Source organism: Heteronotia binoei, chromosome 11 (assembly GCF_032191835.1).
Source record: "Heteronotia binoei isolate CCM8104 ecotype False Entrance Well chromosome 11, APGP_CSIRO_Hbin_v1, whole genome shotgun sequence".
Taxonomy (NCBI): domain Eukaryota; kingdom Metazoa; phylum Chordata; class Lepidosauria; order Squamata; family Gekkonidae; genus Heteronotia; species Heteronotia binoei.
In genome coordinates, this window is record NC_083233.1 from 69,422,307 (window position 1) to 69,443,699 (window position 21,393).

The following is a 21,393-nucleotide window of genomic DNA, read 5'->3' on the forward strand; positions in this document are numbered from 1 at the left end:
GCAATGCACCCGTAACCGGGCCTTCTCCTCTGTAGCCCCGAACCTATGGAACCAACTTCCAGAGGAAATGCGGGCCCTGCGGGACCTTGAACAATTCCGCAGGGCCTGCAAAACCTTCCTCTTCCGACTGGCTTTCGCTGACGAAGAAAGAAATTGCTAATGATTACCGCCATTATAAAAGCACAATTAGCATTAGCACTTTTATCAATTTAACTAAGTGATTTTAAATTTATCAGAATTTTTTAATGTTTAATGTTAATGTAACCTTGTCTTTTGTATAAGGGAAATTGAATGATGTTGTTAGCCGCCCTGAGCCTGCTCCGGCGGGGAGGGCGGGATATAAATAAAATTATCTAAATCTAATCTATCTAAATCTATAAGGGAAATCTGGAGTCTGGAAACAGTAAGAAGAAGAAGAAGAAGAAGAAATTGGATTTATATGCCGCCCTCCACTCCAAAGAGTCTCAGAGCGGCTCACAATCTCCTTTACCTTCCTCCCCCACAACAGACACCCTGTGAGGTGGGTGGGGCTGGAGAGGGCTCTCACAGCAGCTGCCCTTTCAAGGACAACCTCTGCCAGGGCTATGGCTGACCCAAGGCCATGCTAGCAGGTGCAAGTGGAGGAGTGGGGGATCAAACCCGGTTCTCCCAGATAAGAGTCCGCACACTTAACCACTACACCAAACTGGCTTAACCACTACACCAAACTGGCTCTCCAATTAATGTTGAAGGGACTAGCTAAGGATTTTGAGAATATTATTTGTTTATTTACATTTATTTACATTTATTTGTTTATTTACATTTATAGTCTGCCTTTCTCACATGGACTCAAAATGAATTTACACAGTGAGTCAATCACCAAGATGGAACCGTTAATAAACAGTACCACAGTACAAAGCAAACTGTAAGTATTAACGCAACACATTAAATGGTGCAAGAATTACACAACAGGATCCAATTTACAACAAGCTAAACACAGTAGTATAGACCGCAGTCGCTAATGATTTATCTAAGTAACTTTGTGAATTATTTAGTACACTGCAACTCTGTTGCCTGCATAGAAAGCCTCTTAAATGTTTTGCATAGCTGGTGGAAAGCCAGGAGAGTGGGAGCTTTCCTGACCTCCTCAGGCAGGCCATTCCGGAAGGCGGGGGCCACAACAGAGAAGGCACCTGTGCAGGCAGTTGTTGATTTTCCCCACTTGTAGATTAACACCTGAGGAAGATCCTGTTCAGATGAGCAAAACCGTTGTGTTGGACCGTAGAATAATCAGTCTCTGAACTAAAAAAAAAAAGGGAATTAATCAAACTGGGGTTTGCAGGTAGCTTTTGGTACTCACGATTTGCTTTGTACCTGTCATGAGCCCTGACGAGGAAGAGCTGGAAGGGTTAACAGACCTGGAAGAGTTGCCAGCCAGTTCCTCAGCTGAACAAACAGCAGCTGGCCCATCAATCACTCTCCAGGCACCAGTGTCAGCTGTTGACAATCAGTCTCCTTCAAGCTCTCCTCCTATCTCAAGAGTTCGAAGCAGGCTCCGGAAAGAACTTTCAGAGTGAAGACATGAGGCACGCTGATGCTTCAGATCTCTCAGCCCTGAGTTCTAGCAGAGTCACTGCCACCCAGGGAGCAGGCTGATTGAGACTCCCATATATCTCCCACCCAGGACCTGGTAAACTTGTGGAAGCAACAAGTCTATTCTCTGGCTTGCATCCACGCTCCTTCCTGATCCTGACCTGCTTGATTTCCTTGGCACCCTGACCTTTTGGCTTTTGGACATTGACTTCTGATTCTGGTTTGTGATTCTGCATTGGTGACCTGGTTCCTGCTTGACTTCCTGGACTTTGACCTTGGACTGGCTTTGGACTCCTGCCTGCCTGCACCCTGAGAACGTGACAGTACCCTCCCTTCCATGATGTATGACAATAGTGTGTTGGATTAGGAAAAGCCTCCTGTCCTTGTTCGGGGGCACGCGTGTAAAGAGAATGTGGCATATCATAACATTCTGAACAATGGCTGTTAAATAAACATTTGTTGACTGACTGGATTAGGAAAAGCAACATAAACGTTTCTGCCACATTGCAGTTTGTACGCAACCCATTAAGGAATTCCGCAAGCTTCAGCACTGAACACATCTCTTTTCTACCACCCCATATACCTTTCCAACTCCTCCTTTTGTGTTTCGCGTAACAGATCGCATTACTTGGCTTTATTGAGCTTCAAGGATCCATGACAATACCTGACATTCGAGAGAGGCTTTCTTTAGAGACTGAATTAAAATTCTATTCTAATGGCCTTGATCCACTGAGCTGCTAGGATAAAACAACAAAAGGAGGCAGGTATGTGCCTTGCAAATATAATTGTCTTGCTTACTGCTGCACTCTAAATGCCAGGTGCCTGAGGTTTGCGGTGGCAAGGAGAAGCGCCTTTCAGCCTCTGGCAATCAAACATAGGGCTGCCAAGCTAGATAGAGGGGTGCAGATACTATGGAGGGGGTGATCTTTGTCACTATGCAATGTCAGGACGCCACTCTAGCACTTGCTCCCAAATTCTATGGAGTTTTTGGGCGAGGGCTAGTATATCATTCTGGTGCAAATCTGGCACTTCTGGGTCACTGTCATGATCCTAGGCCTAGTGCGGCCTACAGGCTCCAGGGAAGCCTGTATTAGAGTAGAAACCAGGCCTACATTTCGCAGGATCCCTTCTGTCCCTCTGATTGAGTGGGCAGAAGTTTAGGAGGGAAAACTTGCCCAGTGAAGAACAGAGGGGTAGGACCTGGAAGGAAACAATAAGTGGGTTGGTTGGTCTCTGGAGAGGCTGCAGTCAGGAGGGTTCTTTCTGGAAAAAGGCTAGGCTGAGGAGGAGGCTGCATTCATGAGGGTTTCCTCATGCAAAGTGTGGTGAGTCAGTTGGAATTAGAGGAAAGGAACGTACAGTTAGTCTCATTGGGGCTTTTTATTTTGCTTTGTACCACCTTTACCGTTTCCATGTTCACCATTGCACTAAAAGTTACAACCCACTTGTTTGTTCCTGAGCACTTACAATAAACTTGCTGTTGTTATACTGCCTGGGTCCTTGTGTCTCTTCAGTCACAGATAGAAGGTGTTTGTTAAGAAGGAAGATACAGGGGTCAGATGGGTGCTCTGGGCCTTCCAAGACAGACCGTTACCAGAGTGGTGGCAGCCAGCAGAAGGCCCTTCCTGGTCCCCCACTTGTGACAGTCATGCTGGAAGTGATGTAATCTCGCCCCAATGAAGACTGAAGCCCATTTTGCCTGCCTGCTTCCACCCATTAACCAGATGAATGTCGGCGGACATCAGGAACCATTCCAGGAATTTGTCCACCACTAGTGGGCACCTGTTACGCCTAATCAAAGAGCCAGTGAAAGGGCACTCTCCCTCTAGGGCAGGGGTGGGGAACCTCCATCCCGAGGGCCGTTTACGGCCCTTGAGATCACTTGGTCTGACCTTCGGGGATTGCTGGGCTGAGCCAAGCCACGTGGCGGCCTCCCTGAGGCCCAGCTGGCAGGCGAGGATCGTGGGGCCATCTGCTCTATGCAGCAGCTTCCCGAGGCCCCAGCTGGTCGGCAGGGATCGCAGGGCCCAGCCGTGCTGGTTGGCAGCCTCTCTGGGGCCTGGCTGGCCAGCCATGATTGCTGCAAGGCTTGGAAAAGTCACTGTCACAGTTCCCCCTCATTCATTCATTCATTCATTTCCTTTTCTTCCCCTTAATTTTCCTTCATTACACTTTCTTCCCCCTTTTCTTTCTTTCCCTTTCTTTCCATTTCTTCCCCACATTTATTTCCCTTTATCCGCCCCCCCCCCCCATTTCTTTATTTTCCTTTCTTTCCATTTCTTCCACCATTTCTTTCTTTTAACAAAAAAAGCCCTGGACCTAGACATTTGCCTAGGCGGTGGGTCAGGGCAGTGGGTCCATGCCAAATTAGGCTCTCCCCACATGACTTCAAATAGCAAAACAATTATTTACATTAATTTTGCCGGCCTGAATCGTTCTCCCTCAGTGGAGCACTATTTTTTTAGCTGATAATTTTGTATGGCCTGCGAATTATATTATAAATATCCAAATGGCCCCTGGCAGAAAAAAAGGTTCCCCACCCCTGCTCTAGGGTTACCCACTCTGGGTTGAGAAATGTCAAGGAGATTTGGTGGCAAAGCCAGGAAAGGGTGGGTTTTAGGGCATGGGATATGGATACCCTCCAAAGCTGCTATTTCTCTCTTTGGGGGGACTGATCTCTGTGGTCTGGAGATCAGTTGTAATTCTGGGTGAGCTGCAGCCGGCCCCTCCTGGCCACCCTACCTTCCTCCCTCCTGAGAAGAATACCAGCAATTAAAGAAAAAAGTCTGCATGTTCTCCCTCTAAGCTATGGAGTCTTGTGATCAAAAATTCTACTTTGTGAGCTTCAGGCATTAAAGTTGTGAGCGGGTGATTTGGCTACTGCATAAATTAGTTTGCTCTGGGGCCATCCTTCATGAGCTAAGACAAAAATCTGTGAGCTGGAGACTAAAAAACTGTGAGCTAGCTCACACTAACTCCGCTTGGAAGGAACACTGTGCATGGCCCCAAGTGATGACAAATGCTGGCACAAGGGTAATTGAGACTGCTTTCACACACAATGGGTATTGTACTTCAGCAATTAAGAACATAAGAGAAGCCATGTTGGATCAGGCCAATGGCCCATCCAGTCCAACACTCTGTGTCACACAGAGGCCAATATATGTGTGCGTGTGTATACTGTGGCTAATAGCCACTGATGGACCTCTGCTCCATATTTTATCCAATCCCCTCTTAAAGCTGGTTATGCTTGTAGCCACCACCACCTCCTGTGGCAGTGAATTCCACATGTTAATCACCCTTTGGGTGAAGAAGTACTTCCTTTTTTCCGTTTTAACTTGACTGCTCAGCAATTTCTTTAAATCCCACGAGCTTGTATTGTGAGAAAGGGAGAAAAGTACTTCTTTCTCTACTTTCTCCATCCCATGCATAATCTTGTGCAACTATAATTATGTGCAACTTTCGTAAAAATGCACTTTTGCTATCATCTGCAAGCAATTGTTAAAGTGTATTATGTGCGTGAAAGCATTCTGGGGTGGTTAAGGGATTGGAGCGCCTTTCCTGTGATTACATACGAGCCCAAAGAGAGATACTTCATCTGTGTTCGGCCAAATATTGAAAGCAATTTTATTTTCCTCATGAAGGAAAAATGCAGGCAGAGATTTTATTATCTCTCATTCAAAAATTTGCCGAGATGGCTAACGCAGTTTTGCAAGCCGAAACTGGTGGGCCAGCCCTGGGTTTCATTCTAGAACTCTGGCTAAGTTCTCTATAGAATCAACCTACTTCCAGAATCACTGGAGGGGTAGAAAACAGTGTGTTCCATCTAAGCTGAGTTAGTCTGAGCTAGCTCACAGATTTTTAGCCTCCAGCTTACCCATTTTTGTCTTAGCTCAGGAAGGATGACCCCAGAGCACAGTAATGTATGCAGTCACTCACAACTTTAATGGCAGTAGCTCACAAAGTAGAATTTTTGCTCACAAGTCTCTGCAGCTTAGAGGGAACATTGGTGAAAACCTCTCGAGTTACGTAATATCTTGAAGGGCCCCCTCTATTCACACTCCTTTAACTGTTGCTTAAGGACTCTTTGTTTAAGAGTTGTGTGATTAGGTGATTTGCAAACACTGGCAGAGAGCTGTGGAGGCGATACCTTTGCGTTTAAGGACATCTGCCAGAGCATGTATTTACTAAGGAATAAATCTGACTATGCCCTTGCTGTGTTCCCCTTACCTTGTCATATGATGAATAATTAGTGCCTTTTAATATGCCATGTTTCTGGAGTAAGTAATTGCAAGGTCTGTTTCCTTAGATGCGGAGAATGCACAAAATGTACAGCGTTGCTGTAATATCTGCATTGGATCTGGGAGACCCCTGTTCAAATCCCCACTCTTCCATGAAAGCCTGCTGGGTGAGTGTTGTGTATGTGGACTCTGTGCTTCGTATTATGGATTAGTTCCTGCCTGGCTCATTGGAGCCATTAGGACTGAGCTTGGGGGACATGGAAACAATGGGTAGCAGAATCCAAATCCCTGCTTTCCCAGACCAATCACCAGCCCTCTGCTGGTTCAAATGACCCAATGACGTTCTAGCGTGGGAACTCTTGAGTGTATATAGTTGGCCGTGTTGGCCCAGTTCAACAGTCTTCTTAGCTGCCTAATACCATGCTGTAATCGCTAATAAAGAGCTGTGATCAACTGCAACGAGCGTCCTCATGTATCAAACCCACTATTTAACAGCGAGGAAGAGAGGAAGAAAAGACAGAAAGGAATAGAAAGGAAGTTAATGAGTTAACGGGTAAAAAAAAAAAATCCCGTAAGAGTCTGTTCACAGTACCCATTTTTTGTCTTCTGTTCTGATTTTCTTTTTTACAATATTAATGGTACACAAGAGGAGTACTTTTGTTTCCCTGTAAACACAAGCACAAAGCACTTACTTTGTAATTAAATATTTTCCATTTGGGCTTTGTCTTGTGGTGCTGATGATCTGTGGTTGCTATGGAAATGCCCGAAAGCTGTGCCAAAAATGCAGATTCCTCCGGGAGGAATTGTCTTGGGGTTCTGAATGCATTTTGCCACTCTCTTCCAAAATGGTTTTTGTCTTATGTGTTTTCTACAGCCCGGACAATGTCTCCTGTTATAGCTGGGAGTTTCAATGCAACGCTAAACCAGACACTTTGCATGAGTACAGTGACAGGCTCAACCTCTTCTTGGTTTACTTCAAAGTGATGCTGCAAAGGACTTTTGTTCTGAGATCCTAGTAAGATGCTCCTTGGCATGGCTGATACCTTATTTTGAAAAATTATTGAACTGACCAAGGTCTGAATTCAGCTGTATTGACTCCTCCCACTTCCATAGAAACAAATGACTCTTTAACCCTGACTTCTCCAGTTTCCATACCAATAGGGACCTTACACTGTGGAAGGCGGGGTCTATGCCATTATACCCCATTGAAGTCCCTCCTCTCTCATACTTAATGCTTCGTCTTAAGGGCAGGCTACTAAAAGATGGAGAAAATCTTTGGAAACCTTTTTACGAATGGCTTAACGTATGAACTTGATTTTGTATCTTTCCTGTTGCACTTTCTAATGTATTCCTCTCTTTGATATGGTTGAATATATAGTAACAAACTATTTAGCAGAACCTATAGGCTATAAACTTGTTAAGACTAAGAGTACTATTATGTAGTCTAATGATGCAGGGAATAAAATGATGTTGACTCTTTTACCCCTTTTCCCTTCTCACTTTTGTATTTCCTTACCCCTCCCTTTTTTGAAATTTCAATAAAATATATATAACCAAAGTCCCTCCTCTCCCCCAACCCCACCCTCTTCAGGCTCCATCCCCCCCAAAATCTCCAAGTATTTCCTAAACTGCAGCAAGCAACCCTACAAGGTTTATCAGTGGATATGAGCCACAAAGCCTAAACTGAATCTCCATATTCAGAGGTTGTGTGTGCCCAAATATGAGTTCCTAAAATATGAGCTACAAAATAGATCAGGGGTGTCAAACTCGTTTGTTATGAGGACCGGATGGGACCTTGTTGGGCTGGACCATGTGTGCCCGAAAATGTAATACCAGGTAGCAGAGATATAAATTTCATAAAGGACACAGACAAACACAAAGACTTTTTTAAACTTAAAAAACGTGCTTAAAAGAGCAGCACTCTTGCACTATTTTGTTTATTTATATCTGATAATGGACACCTCTTGCTCTGAATTACTGCATCAAAATCTGGAGACAATGTCTGTGCCGTATGTATGCTGCTCAGATGTTGTTCAGGTGTGTATCCGTAAGTTGCAAAACTACTTTGGATTTACTGACATTCATTACAGAAATCTCATGGTTAATGCTTTGAACGTAAGACCCAGAGGAAAACATGACATGGCTGGGCATTGCAAGCTTTTGTACATCAGTTGCTTCATGAACTTGTCAGCCAGTGGAGAAAATAGAGGCTTTGCTCTGTAGCTTGACTGACACAGAAAGAAGCAAGAGAGGGAGAAGGAAGCAGACAATAGTGAGTTGCTCACGGGTCTGATAGGAGCCCTCCAGGGGTCTGATCCGGCCCACGGGCTGCATGTTTGACACCCTTGACATAGATATTCATTTAACGCTAAGCTTTATATTCCTCAAATCCATTCAGAAAAACAGCTTCTAACCAATAAAACAAATCTCTTTTGCTCGTTCATTCAAGTGAATTTGTGGCATATGTTGCATTGCCTGATACACCTCTGGGGAGTTCAGCTGTGAGCAGTTATTCAACTGCCTAATTAACTGACCAAATAATATAACTCTGCTGGTTTGTAAATGTCATTTTGTCCGACTGCAAAGTAGCAGAGACTCTCTGATTGTGTCATTTTTCACACCCCATGAATGATTTACAAGATTAAATTAAAAAACAGAAGGGAATGAGAATATTTACAGTTTTGGCAACTGGCAGTCTGCATTTGGGGCCATTTGGATCCTTTGCAGAAACACTTCTCTTTAACTGTGTGTTACAGAGAAACATCGACTGAGGAACGTCAGTTGAGGGGTGGAGAAACGTCAACTGAGGGTTGGCATGATAGAGGTTTACAAGATTATGCATGGGATAGAGAAGGCAAAGAAAGAAGTACTTCTCTCCCTTTCTCACAATACAAGAACTTGTGGACACTCAATAAAATTGCTGAGCAGTCGGGTTAGAACGGATAAAAGGAAGTCCTTCTTCACCCAAAGGGTGATTAACACATGGCATTCACTGCCACAGGAGGTGGTGGCAGCTACAAGCATGGATAGCTTCAAGAGGAGATTGGATAAACATTTAGAGAGGTCCATCAGTGGCTATAACCAATAAGGTATAGATGGAACTCTCTCTCTAGGGCAGAGATGCTCTGTTTCTTGGTGCTTGGCGGGGCAACAGTGGGAGGGCTTCTAGTGTCCTGGCTCCACTGGTGGACCTCCTGATGGCACCTGTTTTTTTAGGCCACTGTGTGACAGTGTTGGACTGGATGGGCCATTGGCCTGATCCAACATGGTTCTTGTACGTTCTTGTGTGTGTGTTTGTGTAAAGTGTTTTTAAGCTGCAGCTGACTTATGGCAACCTCTGCAAGTGATTAAGCAGAGGTTGTTTGCTATTGCCTCCCTCTTTAATGGCAGCGTTGCTACTTTCAGCTTCTTAAATTTTAACCTTGAAACACATTGCATGGGATCTTACAAGAGCTACCTTACAAGAGCATTTGAAAAGGCAGCTTTTTCCTCCTCTTGCACAGGCAACCCAGAAGAATCCTCCAATGGCTGGAGCAAGAGATCAGGAGATCTTTGTGAACAAAACATGACATAGCACAAGCTCAGCCGGAAGAAGATGGAAATCAGGCAGTATTACTCACCTCCCTCTAGCAAAAGTTGAAAGCTTGCTGGCCCCACTGTTTTGCCATCAAAAAAGAGTCCTGGGGAGGGGCTGTGACTCAGGGGAAGAGCCTCGGCTTTGTGTGCAGAAGGTCCCAGGTTCAATCCCTGACATCTCTAGTTAAAAGAACCAGGCAGTAGGTGATGTGAAAGACCTCAGCCTGAGGCCGTGGAGAGTTGCTGTCAGTCTGAGTAGCAAGACTGACCGTAATGCACAGATAAAGCAGTTTCACATGGATTTGGTGTTCTTACCAGATGACATCTGGAGTTGCTGTCAAAGGTATTCTGGCTGCTGACCGTGACAGACCGATGTGCAAGGTAGCTTCATTTGTACATGCACAAGTTCAGGGCTGTCAAACTTGTGGCCCAAAGTCTGGATCAGGGCCCCTGAGGGCTCCTATCAGGCCCTCGAGCAACTCATTGTCATCTGTTTCCTTCTCTCTCTTGCTTGCTTCCTTCTGCGTAACAGCTTGCTTTGCCAGGTTTGCTCAACTGCACAGCAGCTACAGAGCAAAGCCTCTATTTTCTTTCATTGAAAGAAATAGCACATAAAGCAAATTATGTACAAAAGCTCACAACACCCAGCCATTTGATGTTTTCCTCTGGGTCTTAGGCTCAAAGCATTGACCATTGGATTTCTGTAATGAATGTCAATAAGAGGTTTGCAACTTACAGACACACACCTGAACAACACCCGAACAGCATACTCAAGATTGCTACAGCGCAGACATTGTCTCCAGATTTTTATGAAATAATTCTGAGCAAGAGATCTCAGTTATCAGAAACTGTTAAATAAACAAAATATTGCAAGAGTGCTAATCTTTTAAGCATGCTTTAAGGGTTTTTTTTTTAATTTTTTTGTGTTTGTCTGTGTCCTTTATAAAGTTTATATTTCTGCTACCTGGCATTACATCTTAGGACACACACTGTCCAGCACAACAAGGTCTCATTTATGATAGATCCGGCCCTCATAACAAATGAGTTTGATACCCCTGCATTAGTTCGTAAGTTATCAGATATCTGTGCTTGTGTGCCCACCATCTTGGGAAACAGAATGGACAAATGCCACCCCATGGTCACAATCTACCTGTACTGGATAGGAGGCTGCCACTGGTTTGGGGAAAAAAAAATAAGAACATAGGAACATAAGAGAAGCCATGTTGGATCAGGCCAATGGCCCATCCAGTCCAACACTCTGTCACACAGTGACCAAAAAACCCCAGATGCCATCAGAAGAATTGCAGATTTATACCCCGCCCTTCTCTCTGAATCAGAGATTCAGAGCGGCTTATAATCTCCTATGTCTTCTCCCCCCACAACAGACGCCTTGTGAGGTGGGTGGGGCTTAGAGAGCTCTCACAGCAGCTGCCCTTTCAAGGATAACCTCTGCCACAGCTATGGCTAACCCAAGGCCATTCCAGCAGGTGCAAGTGGAGGAGTGGGGAATCAAACCCAGTTCTCCCAGATGGGAGTCCACGCATTTAACCACTACACCAAACTGACTCTCTAGGAGGTCCATCAGTGGGGCCAGGACACTAGAAGCCCTTCCCCTGTTGCCCTTCCCCCCCCCAAACACCAAGAATCCAGAGCATCACTGCCCCGGACAGAGAGTTCCAACAATATGCTGTGGTTAATAGCCACTGATGGACCCCTGCTCCATATGCTTAGCCAATCTCCTCTTGAAGCTGTCTATGCTCGTAGCCGCCACCACCTCCTGTGGCAGTGAATTCCACGTGTTAATCACCCTTTGGGTGAAGAAGTACTTCCTTTTATCAGACGGTACACAGATTTGGAGGAATCTGGTATGTTTCAATAAAACCTTTCCTATACCTCTTCCCTTCAGTTAAAATAGACGGTAGTATGTGTAAAATAGAGGGTTCGCTGCTGCTTTAGCTCTGTGCAGGCACACAGCCATCAAGGTGACCAGAGCTTGGCTTGAGCCAGTGAAGGCCTTGCCCCTGCCGGTGTCTCCGTTGCTGGCCCTTTTGGGTGAACTAACCAACTTAATTGTACCATGCTGTGCAGTGGAGATTCCCCAGCTGAAATTGGTACAAGTCCTGCTCTCCTTTTCTGCGGATGTTCTTTAGGAAACCATTTGGAACAGCGCTGCTCTTCCTTTAGCTTCCTGTCCTTCTAATGTTCTTCTTCTCACCACCGCATCCCTTGCTGCCCAATCCTAAGAGTACTGCAGCTGTCGGGCAAAACAATTACGATTGCACGTAACGATTTCGTTAAAGGATGGGAGGGAATGACAGTGGGAAATGAATGTTCAGCCGGCTGTGTAGCGGGGTTGTCTTCGGCAGAAGACCATCCGTTTTCCTCCCGGTATTTTGAGAATAATAAGTAAGAGCTGGTATATGTAAGACAAGAGAGAAGGACGGAAACAAATGTGGGAGCCATCAAAAAAGGAGATACGTTTCTTGGATGGAGCCCCGGTTGCTGGGCTGGATTTTGACAAGTGAATAATGGCATTTCCCCCTACCCAGACTAGAGGGCTCACAGCCTGAATTCCATTACAATACTAATGGCAAAGAAAAGTCGAAGTGTTGGGAAGAAGCTAATTGTGACTGATACCTAATGACTGTTGCATAGGACTGCCGTTTGCCGGCTGGGAAACTCCTGGAGATTTGGGGGTAGAGGTTGGGGAGAGACCCCAGTGAGGTTCAATGCCATGCAGTCCACCTTCCCAAACTTCCTTTTTCTCCAGGTAGGGCTGCCAATCCCAAGGTGGGGGCAGGGGATCCCCAGGTTTGGAGACCCTCCCCTCACTTCAGGGTCATCAGAAAGCATGGCAGGGGATGGAAATGGCTGCTGGGCACTCCATTATTCCCTATAGAAACCGATTCCCATAGGGTATAATGGAGAATTGATCAGTGGGTATCTGGGGCTTGGGGGGGGCATGTTTTTTGAGGCAGAGAAACTAAATGTTCAGCATAGCATCCAGTGCCTCTCCCCAAAATATCCTCCAAGTTTCAAAAGAATCGGACCCTGAGGGTCCAATTCTATGAGCCTCAAAAGAAGGTGCCCCTATCCTTCATTATTTCCAATGGAGGGAAGGCATTTAAATGGTGTGCGGTCTCTTTAAACGTGATGGCCAGGGCTCCCTTTGGAGTTCAATTATGCTTGTTGCATCTTTGCTCCTGGCTCCACCCCCAATGTCTTCGGGCTCCGTCCCCAAAGTCCCCAGATATTTCTTGAATTGGACTTGGCAGCCCTACCTCCAGGGGAATTGCTCTCTGCAGTCTGGAGATTAGCTGTAATTCGAGAGTCCCCCAGACCCCACTTGGAGGCTGGCATCCCTATGCTTGACCACTTTCCTGTTTTTGCAGTCCAAGACAGACAGCTCAAATGGGGCTGATGGAGATCCCAGCTCATCTCCATGAGTAGCCATCCAAGCCATGAACATGCATGACTGATTCTACCGCAGGTTTGCAGTTAACTGATTCAAGGAGCCACTCGGTTCCCTACAGCTGATGCAGCCAGCAATCTTTGTCAAACCCCATCACATTCAGAGACTGTTATCTGGGTTGGGAAACACCTGGAAATTTAGGGGTGGAGCCTGGAAAGGTAGGGCTTGTGGAGGGGAGGGACCTCAGCAGGGTACAATCCCATAAAGTCCGTCTTCCAAAGCAGCCATTTCTCCAGGGGAACCGACCTCTGTACACTGAAGATGAGCTGTAATTCTGGGGGATCCCCAGATCCCATTGGAGTTTGCCATCCCTGCCTAGTGTTTCCTTCAAACTGGAGCAAGCTGAAAGGAATTTTTTCAATAGGGGCATCATTAGGAGAGGATCTCTGTGAAACTTTGTAAAAGGCTGAGAAAGATGATAGGCTTCCTGAACACCACCTCTTGCAATTCTAATCCTGCTTTTCCTCCATGGAGCCCAGTCTCGGTTCTCCCTTGTCCCTTCTTCCATTTTATGCTTCCAACAGCCCTGTGATATTGGGAAATAATAATCACGCCAGGATCGTCCTGTGAATTACATAGGTATGCAGGGGACCTGAATCTGCCTCTTGGAAGAGGGTGAGAATGAGAAACAGTGTTCACCTCAAGCTTCCCCATTGGCCGAGTGGGGATTTGAAGATACCCTAAGCATTACACCAGTTCCATAAACTTCTTCTCTACCGATCTGCTAGTTTTTGTAGATCTAAAAAAAGGTCTAAAATAATTGCTTTTCTCCCATCCCACAGCCTACTTCTCTATAAACCTACCTGACCAATACTAATAATTATTATTGTATGGCAGTGTGTGTAGCATAGCCAGGAGATCCTAAGATTGTCTGGCAGCCAGGAGTTCTAGCTCTTTTAGCATTATGCACCACTAGGGTGTCTGTTGTGGGGGGGAGAAGATATAGGTGATTGTAAGCCGCTCTGAGTCTCTGATCCAGAGAGAAGGGCGGAGTATAAATCTGCAGTCTTCTAGGTGGTGAACTAGACTTGTTTTTAAGGCAAGGGATGTTTCAGAGGTGGTTTGCCATTGCCTGCCTCTGCGTCATGCCCCTGGTATTCCTTGGAGGTCTCCCATCCAAACACTAGCCAGGGCTGATGCCGCTTAACTTCCAAGATCTGACAAGATTGCGCTAACTTGGGCTATCCAGGTCAGGGCCCTGACCAAGACAGCCATCTTTGGAGGCCCTGCTTTGGGTGTCCCTGCCTTCTGGGATTAGGCAAGTGGCAACCTGGGAGAGGACCTGGGCTTTTTTGAGCAGGAATGCACAGGAACGCAGTTCTGACTGGCTTGGCCTCGGTGGGTGTGGCCTAATATGCAAATAAGTTCCTGTTGGGCTTTCTTTAAAAAAAAGCCATGTGTGAAATAACGGTGATGTCAGGAAGTGTTGCCTAATATCAGGGGTCATTTGGTAGAAAAATAGGTGGTGGAGCTCATTGCCATAACTCATTAGCATATGCCACCCCCCAGCCAAAAGCAACCCGATGCAAGAAAGGAGAGCCTCGGGTGAGTGAAGCCTGCTGGAGCAGGCTAGAAATCCAGCAAACCCAAGCAGGCCTTGCTTGCCTGGGGCTCTCCTGGGCTGCCCCCCCCCAATCAAAAGGCCAGCAAGCCCAAAATCACATAAGAAGTGGAGAAAACATGGCGTGGGCTTCTCCAGGGGTTAATGAGGGCTGCTGGGGGGCGTGGCAAAGCCCCTGGTGGCTGGCTGGCTGCCTGCTCTCCTAATCCAGGGATTGTTATGCAGCTGCACCTATTATTCAACGGACAAGGTAGGTGGGGAGGAAGAGGGGGAACCCTCAGAAAGGTTCAGGAGCTGCGTTCCTGTGAGCTCCTGCTGAATCTGAGGCCTGCCTAATATACAACTAAGTTCCTGCTTGTCTTTTTCCTCAAAAAAAGAAAGAAAGAAAAGAAAAAACCTGGAGAGGGGTGTCTTGGTTGTTTGTGGCTTCAAAACTCTAGAACTCTCTGCCCAGGGAGACTCACACACCGCCTTCAGCTGCCATCTCCTGCTAATGGATATCTTTTTGTTCCATTTGGTGTTCCCTCTGTGATCCCTTCTTCCTTGCCCTTTGTTTTAATTGTCATTTTTATGGTTTTGTGTGTATTATTTTAGCTTTGGTTTTAATTATCTCGATGACGCGTTTTTGTTTGGTTTTCACAATTTTTAAGATGTATTCTTCTTATGTATGCTTTTAATCTATCAGCTGCCTTGGTGGCCCTGACGAAAACTAAATAAGTAGATAGGTCTTAGCTATACAGGTGTATGTACTGGTAGTTTGAAATAGCATAGTCCATGACTTCCAGTTTATCATGTTTCGTTTTTATCGCAGATGGAAAAAAATTGCAGCATACAAGAAGTTATGACAGGCTGAGCTTAATTTATTTTATTTCTTGCGCCACACAATTTCTTTTTTAATACCTGATCTAGCTAAAAAGCTTCCAATGCAATTTAAGGATAAGCAACGATTAAGAGAATTGAAACATAAAATTGCCCACAAGCATGTCTTGGAATATTATTATTTATGCCAACCCATTCTCAACGAGCAATTATTAATTGCTATGTTCCTAAGAAACGTGATTGAGAGACCAGGGCAGCGCTTTGCAAAGCGTTCCAGAGAACCCCTGAGGCTTCTTATGACTGTGTCTGATAGAAGGAAATCAGCCAAGCTGGAAAACTTTCCAGGAAAAAAAAAATAGCTTGCACACAGTGACTAATCTTCTCTTGAAATCAAGACAAGCTGGAGAGGTTTTAGTGCAAGGGTAGCGAGTGGTAAAGCTGCAGTATTGTAGTCAGAGCCGTCTGCTCACGACCTGAGTTCGATCCCAGCAGAAGCTGGTTCAGGTAGCCGGCTCCAGGTTGACTCAGCCTTCCATCCTTCCGAGGTCGGTAAAATGAGTACCCAGCTTGCTGGGGGGAAAGCATAGGTGACTGGGGAAGGCAATGGCAAACCACCCCGTAAAAAGTCTGCCGTGAAAACATTGTGAAAGCAGTGTCACCCCAGAGTCGGAAACAACTGGTGCTTGCACAGGGGGCTACCTTTACCTTATCAAATTCATCTGCTATGAGGGACGGATCTGACACAAATGAGACCTTGTCAGGCCAGGCCGTGTGTGTCATAAAATGTAATGCCATGATATAAAGAGATATAAACATTATAAAGGGCACAGCTGAACACAATTAATGATTTTTAAAACCTTAAATAAAACACGCTTAAAACAAGAGCTCTGTGGGCCGCAGAGTGGTAAAGCTGCAGTACTGCAGTCCAAGCTCTCTGCTCACGACCTGAGTTCGATCCTGGCAGAAGCTGGGCTCAGGTAGCTGGCTCGAGATTGACTCAGCCTTCCATCCTTCCGAGGTCGGTAAAATGAGTACCTAGCTTGCTGGGGGAAAAGTGTAGATGACTGGGGAAGGCAGTGGCAAACCACCCCATTAAAAGCCTGCTGTGAAAACATTGTGATGTGACGTCACCCCAGAGTCAGAAACGACTGGTGCTTGCAGAGGGGACTACCTTTACCTTAAAACACTAGCGGACTTGCAATACTTTGTTTCACAGTCTCTGATAACTGACACCTCTTGCTCTGAATGATTGCATCAAAATCTGGAGATGATATCTGCTGTTGAGTATGCTGTTCAGGTATGTATCTGTAAATTGCAAACCTACTTTTGGTTTATTGACAGTCATTACAGAAATCTCATGGTCAATGCTCTGTGCCCTGGGACCCAGGGGGAAACATGAAATGGCTGGGCATTGTGAGCTTTTGTACATGAATTGCTTTGTGTGCTGGTCAAGAACATGTGAAAAACACCATGACACTGACTGAGGGCTATGTCTTGGTCTTCAAATCTATAATTGCCACACCCCCAGTGGCCCTCATTAACCCCTGGAGAAGCTCACGCTACCCTTTCTCCATTTCTTATGTGATTTTGGGTGGTGGGTGGCTTGCTGGCCTTTTGACTGGGGGGGGGCAGCTTAGGAGAGCCCCAGGTGAGTGAGGACTGCTTGAGCTGGCTGTATCTCTAGCCGATCCAAGTAGGCCTCGCTCGCCCAGGACTCCTTTCTTGCATCAGGTTGCTTTTGGCTGGGGGGGTGGAGCATATACTATATGCTAATGAGCATATATGCTAATGTGCTAATGAGCTCCACCACCTATTTTTCTACAAAATGACCCCTGATAGCATGTATTATTAATTATGTATTATTGGTTATATTAGTAATATATATATGATTTATATTTATAAATCATTGACATATCCCACCCGTAGAGGTGAATTCTTGAGCGTAGGGCTTTACTCTACACCTTGCACCCGATTTCCCCCATAAAATGTATATGCTTCAACATTTCCAATGCATCAGTAAACCATCATTAAATGTTGCACATATATTATAAATGATGTACATGGTAAGCAAAAATACTTTCCCAGTTGTGTACAAACTCCATACCGTGCATGTACATGATAACAGAGAAAAAACAACAGTGAACCCAGCAGAACCCAAACCACACATAAACTATGAATAAATGTCAAATGAACAAAAAACAGGGGATGTTTACTCATCCCCGTTGAGGGAGTCGGCAAAGAAAGGGTCATCTGGAACTTGAAGGTTTGAAAATCATTGGCCTGGGGCTATGTTGGACTACCACAGGCAGGGCAGATCTCTTGAACAGGTTTCGTGCCCTGGTTTAGAAGTCACCGCACTGGTTGGAACGGGAGGGAAAAGCAGTTCTTTATTAGTCCCATCAGAAGCAGAAGGAGCAAACACTACAGGTTGCATAGTGCGGGGGAAATCAATCGAAACATCAGAGGAGATAGCTGTATAATCTGTCATCAGGAGTTTTGAGAGTGGCGTCTGCTGCCTGTACTCTACCCCTCATGCAGTACAAATCAGCAGCCTTTGTCAAATGTATTGTTTTCAATTTGGAAAAGGCTCCGGGCCATGTAACCTGAAATATCCTGTCTATATGGCATGAGAAAGACGGCAAGGGTTTCTTGTCCCCCGAGGAGCTGAGTACTTTCTGTTCTTGTGTGTTTCATAGCAATATCAGATAAAAGCCTTCTATCTCTCTCCCCCCACCCCACCCCGCACTTTCCCCAAAGGGCATTTGCTATGCCAGTCTGAGTAATCAAGTTAGCAAGTTCATTTGATTTCTTTTTCTCCCTTCCTCCCTGTGTTTCTTCTTCTCACGATAAACAGGAGAAAAACAAACAGATATCCTCAGGTTTATCTTGTAGTGATGGATGTCTGGTTTTCAGAGGTTGCAAAGAACTACTGATGCGGCAGGCCAAGGTCGATCTCATTGGGGAGTGTTGTCAGCCTAAATTCCCATAAAGCTTGGGGTTCTTTTTTTTGGGGGGGGGGGGCGTGGAAGCAGAGATTTTTAAAAAGTGCCCTGTTTCTTTTTAAATTTAAAGCATTTTTGTCAATGCTTCTAGTTCTTGGCTTTTCTTGTTTGGTATGTAAATTTGTTCATCTCCGTTTATGCACATTGCATGGCTTTCATATATAGTTTAGATCAGGGGTGTCAAACGTGTGGCTCATGGGACGGAGGGCTCCTATCAATTCCGTGAGCAAGTCTGCTTCCTTCTCCCTCTCTCTTGCTTCTTTCTGTGTCACAGCTTGCTTTGCCGAGATTTCTCAATCGCACAAGAGCTATAGAGCAGGGGTGTCAAACATGCAGCCCTGGGGCCAAATCAGGCCCCCAGAGGGCTCCTATCAGGCCCCCAAGCAAATGGTGGTCATCTGCTTCTTCCTATCTCCTGCTTCCTTCTGCATAAGAGCTTGCTTTGCAAGGCTTGCTCAATCACACAGGAGCTACAGAGGAAAACCTCTTTTTTCTCCATTGGCTGAGGCTCCTCCCTTGGGGAGGAAGGGGGAAAGACAGAGCTTGTTTTTCCAGGCTCTCTAAATCACACAGCAGAGCTACTGAACCAAGTCTCTCTTCCTTCTATTGGCTGAGGCTCCTCCCCCTCCTGGCCCCTTGGAGGAGGACAGAAGGAGCCAGAGATTCTTTTGCTCAGTCCCCTGGATCCCACGGGAAAAATACAAAGCAAGCACCTTTAAGTCCGAGTGCTAACATTTAAGCATTTTTTAAGGTGTTTTTTTTTTTTTTAAATTGTGTTTGTCTGTGGCCTTTATAAAGTTTATATCTCTGCTACCTAATCTTAAATAGGTATATACATGACCTGGCCCAGCCCAATCTGACATGGCCCGGCCCCTGCTATAGAGCAAAACCTCTATTTTCTCCATTGGCTGAGGCTCCTCTCTTTGGAGGGAGAGGGAGAGCTTGCTTTGATAGACCATGCAATTGTAAGAGTGCTAATACTTTAAGCATGTTTTAGTTTCTTTTAAATCTTCAATTGTGTTTGTCTGTGTCCTTTATAAAGTTTATATATCTGCTATGCGGCATTACATTTTACGACACACATGGCCTGGCCCAACAAGGTCTCATTTATGGCCCTCATAACAAATGAGTTTGACACCCCGAGTTTAGATGGTATCTAGATGTACGTTGCACCTCATTGAGATAGGGTCTTTTTTATTCCCTGCTTTACGATAGGCTTGGTCCCACATGGCTTTTGTCCATGATCCCTAGTATAGACTTCGGGGTGCTCAAAGAGGCTCCAGCCATTTTTCACCAGGGGAAAAGCTGGCTGGATCCAATCCATTGCATCCAAATCAACAGCCCTTTCAGTGGCAATCAATGTGATCTTCTGATATAGTCTAACTACATCTTTCATTGATGCTTTGTACTTAGGTTGCATTGCAAGTCCATCTAGTATGCCTGCCCTGGGAACTGTCCATGGTGCTGATTGCAGTCAATTGTTTTATGATGAGAACTGCATTTAGATAGCCAACTGCTCTTGAACCTAATCCATTTATCCTGAGCTCCTCTTGGCATTTACGTATTTGTTCACTTAAAGTCTATCCTAGTTTTCAAAGGATCTCCAACGAGACTAATGTTTTTTTTTTAAGAAAAACCCCTCATTAATCATCCATAAAATTACAACAAATTCAATGAGTAGCCTTCAAAGAGACAGCAGGAGCATGAAGCAGATCAGAAATAAATTTAAAAACCAACAGTCATGAAAAACTTGGGAGAATAATATTTTCTTAGCGCGGTGCTAAAAAGCCTTGAAGGCCCTGTTTGGATGGAAAGATGGCCTAGACGTGATTTAAATAAAATAATAAACCAATAAAGCTGATGGGATGGGGTTTCGCTCACCGGGAGGTACTGGACAATAGATACTTAGCTGTTTAGCTTCTTACCCACTTATCTTCCAAGAGCTGTTTTGAGTGGGCTAGCCTGGGCTATCCAGCCTTTTAAGGGCCAAGTAAGAATTTTTGGGTCTTCTTCCAAACGGGCCAGAAGGGGGATCTTTTTCCCCCCACATGCTTCATGTTATGAGTAGGAGGAGCTGGATCATAATAGAAAGTCCTGGTATTCTGACCACTTATGATCTAAGAAGGTTGGCAGGAACAGTGCGATCTACTGCATGAAAGGAAGGGCTAATTAGTGAGGACCCCAAGACGTTTGCCCTGCCCTGGCTGGTTGAGAAGCTAACCCAGTCTTGTCAAATCTCAGAAGCTAAAACGCTCTGCCCTGCTTTGTGCTTGAATGGGAGACCACCAGTGAAGCCCAGGGTTGTTATGCAGAAGCAGGCCATGGCAAACCACCTCTGTTTGCCTCTTGCCTTGAAAACTTCAAATGGTCACGATGAGCCAACTGCAAGACTTGATGACGCTTTCTACCTCCACCAAGGCATCAGAAGATGAAGGCAGGTTTTTTGCAAGCCAGCTGATCATTGCCTGTGTAGCCAGGGGGTTAAAGGGGAGTTTGGATTATGAGGAGCATCAACCAAACTCGTAGTCACTTCAGGGCATGGTGATGGTAGAGATTTGAGGCCAGGCACTCTGGGGCACAGTTTTCTAGATAGGCTATAAAAAACAGACTCAACACCAGGGTGGTGTTGTCCAGAAATGGATGTCAGACAGCTGGTCTTCCCCATACTAAAATAGCAATGTTCAAATATGAAAATCTGCTATCAATAAACCCATAACCTGATTTATTGCATCTTCATTACAGTGTTCAGGGATGCCAAAGGCATTAAAACACTAGAGGTCATTACAGAGAAGCCCTTATACCTGGTTATAGCTTGGGGGCATCTAGAAGATAAAGACCCCCATTTACTTAATTGATGGGCAGGTCTGTGTTGGAGAAGGCAATCCTTCAGCTAGCTTCCTTTCAAGATTTCAAGGTCAAAAATCAGCATCAATCAATAGTCAAGGGTTGTCAACCACCAGGTGGTGACTGGAGATCTCCTGGGATTACTATTGATCTCCCGATGACAGGGATCTTTTCACCTACAGCAGGGGTGTCAAACATGTGGCCCAGAGGCTGAATCAGGCCCCTGGAGGGCTCCTATCAGGCCCCTGAGCAACTGGCTGTCATCTGCTTCCTTCTCCCTCTCTCTTGCTTCCTTCTGCATCTAAGCTT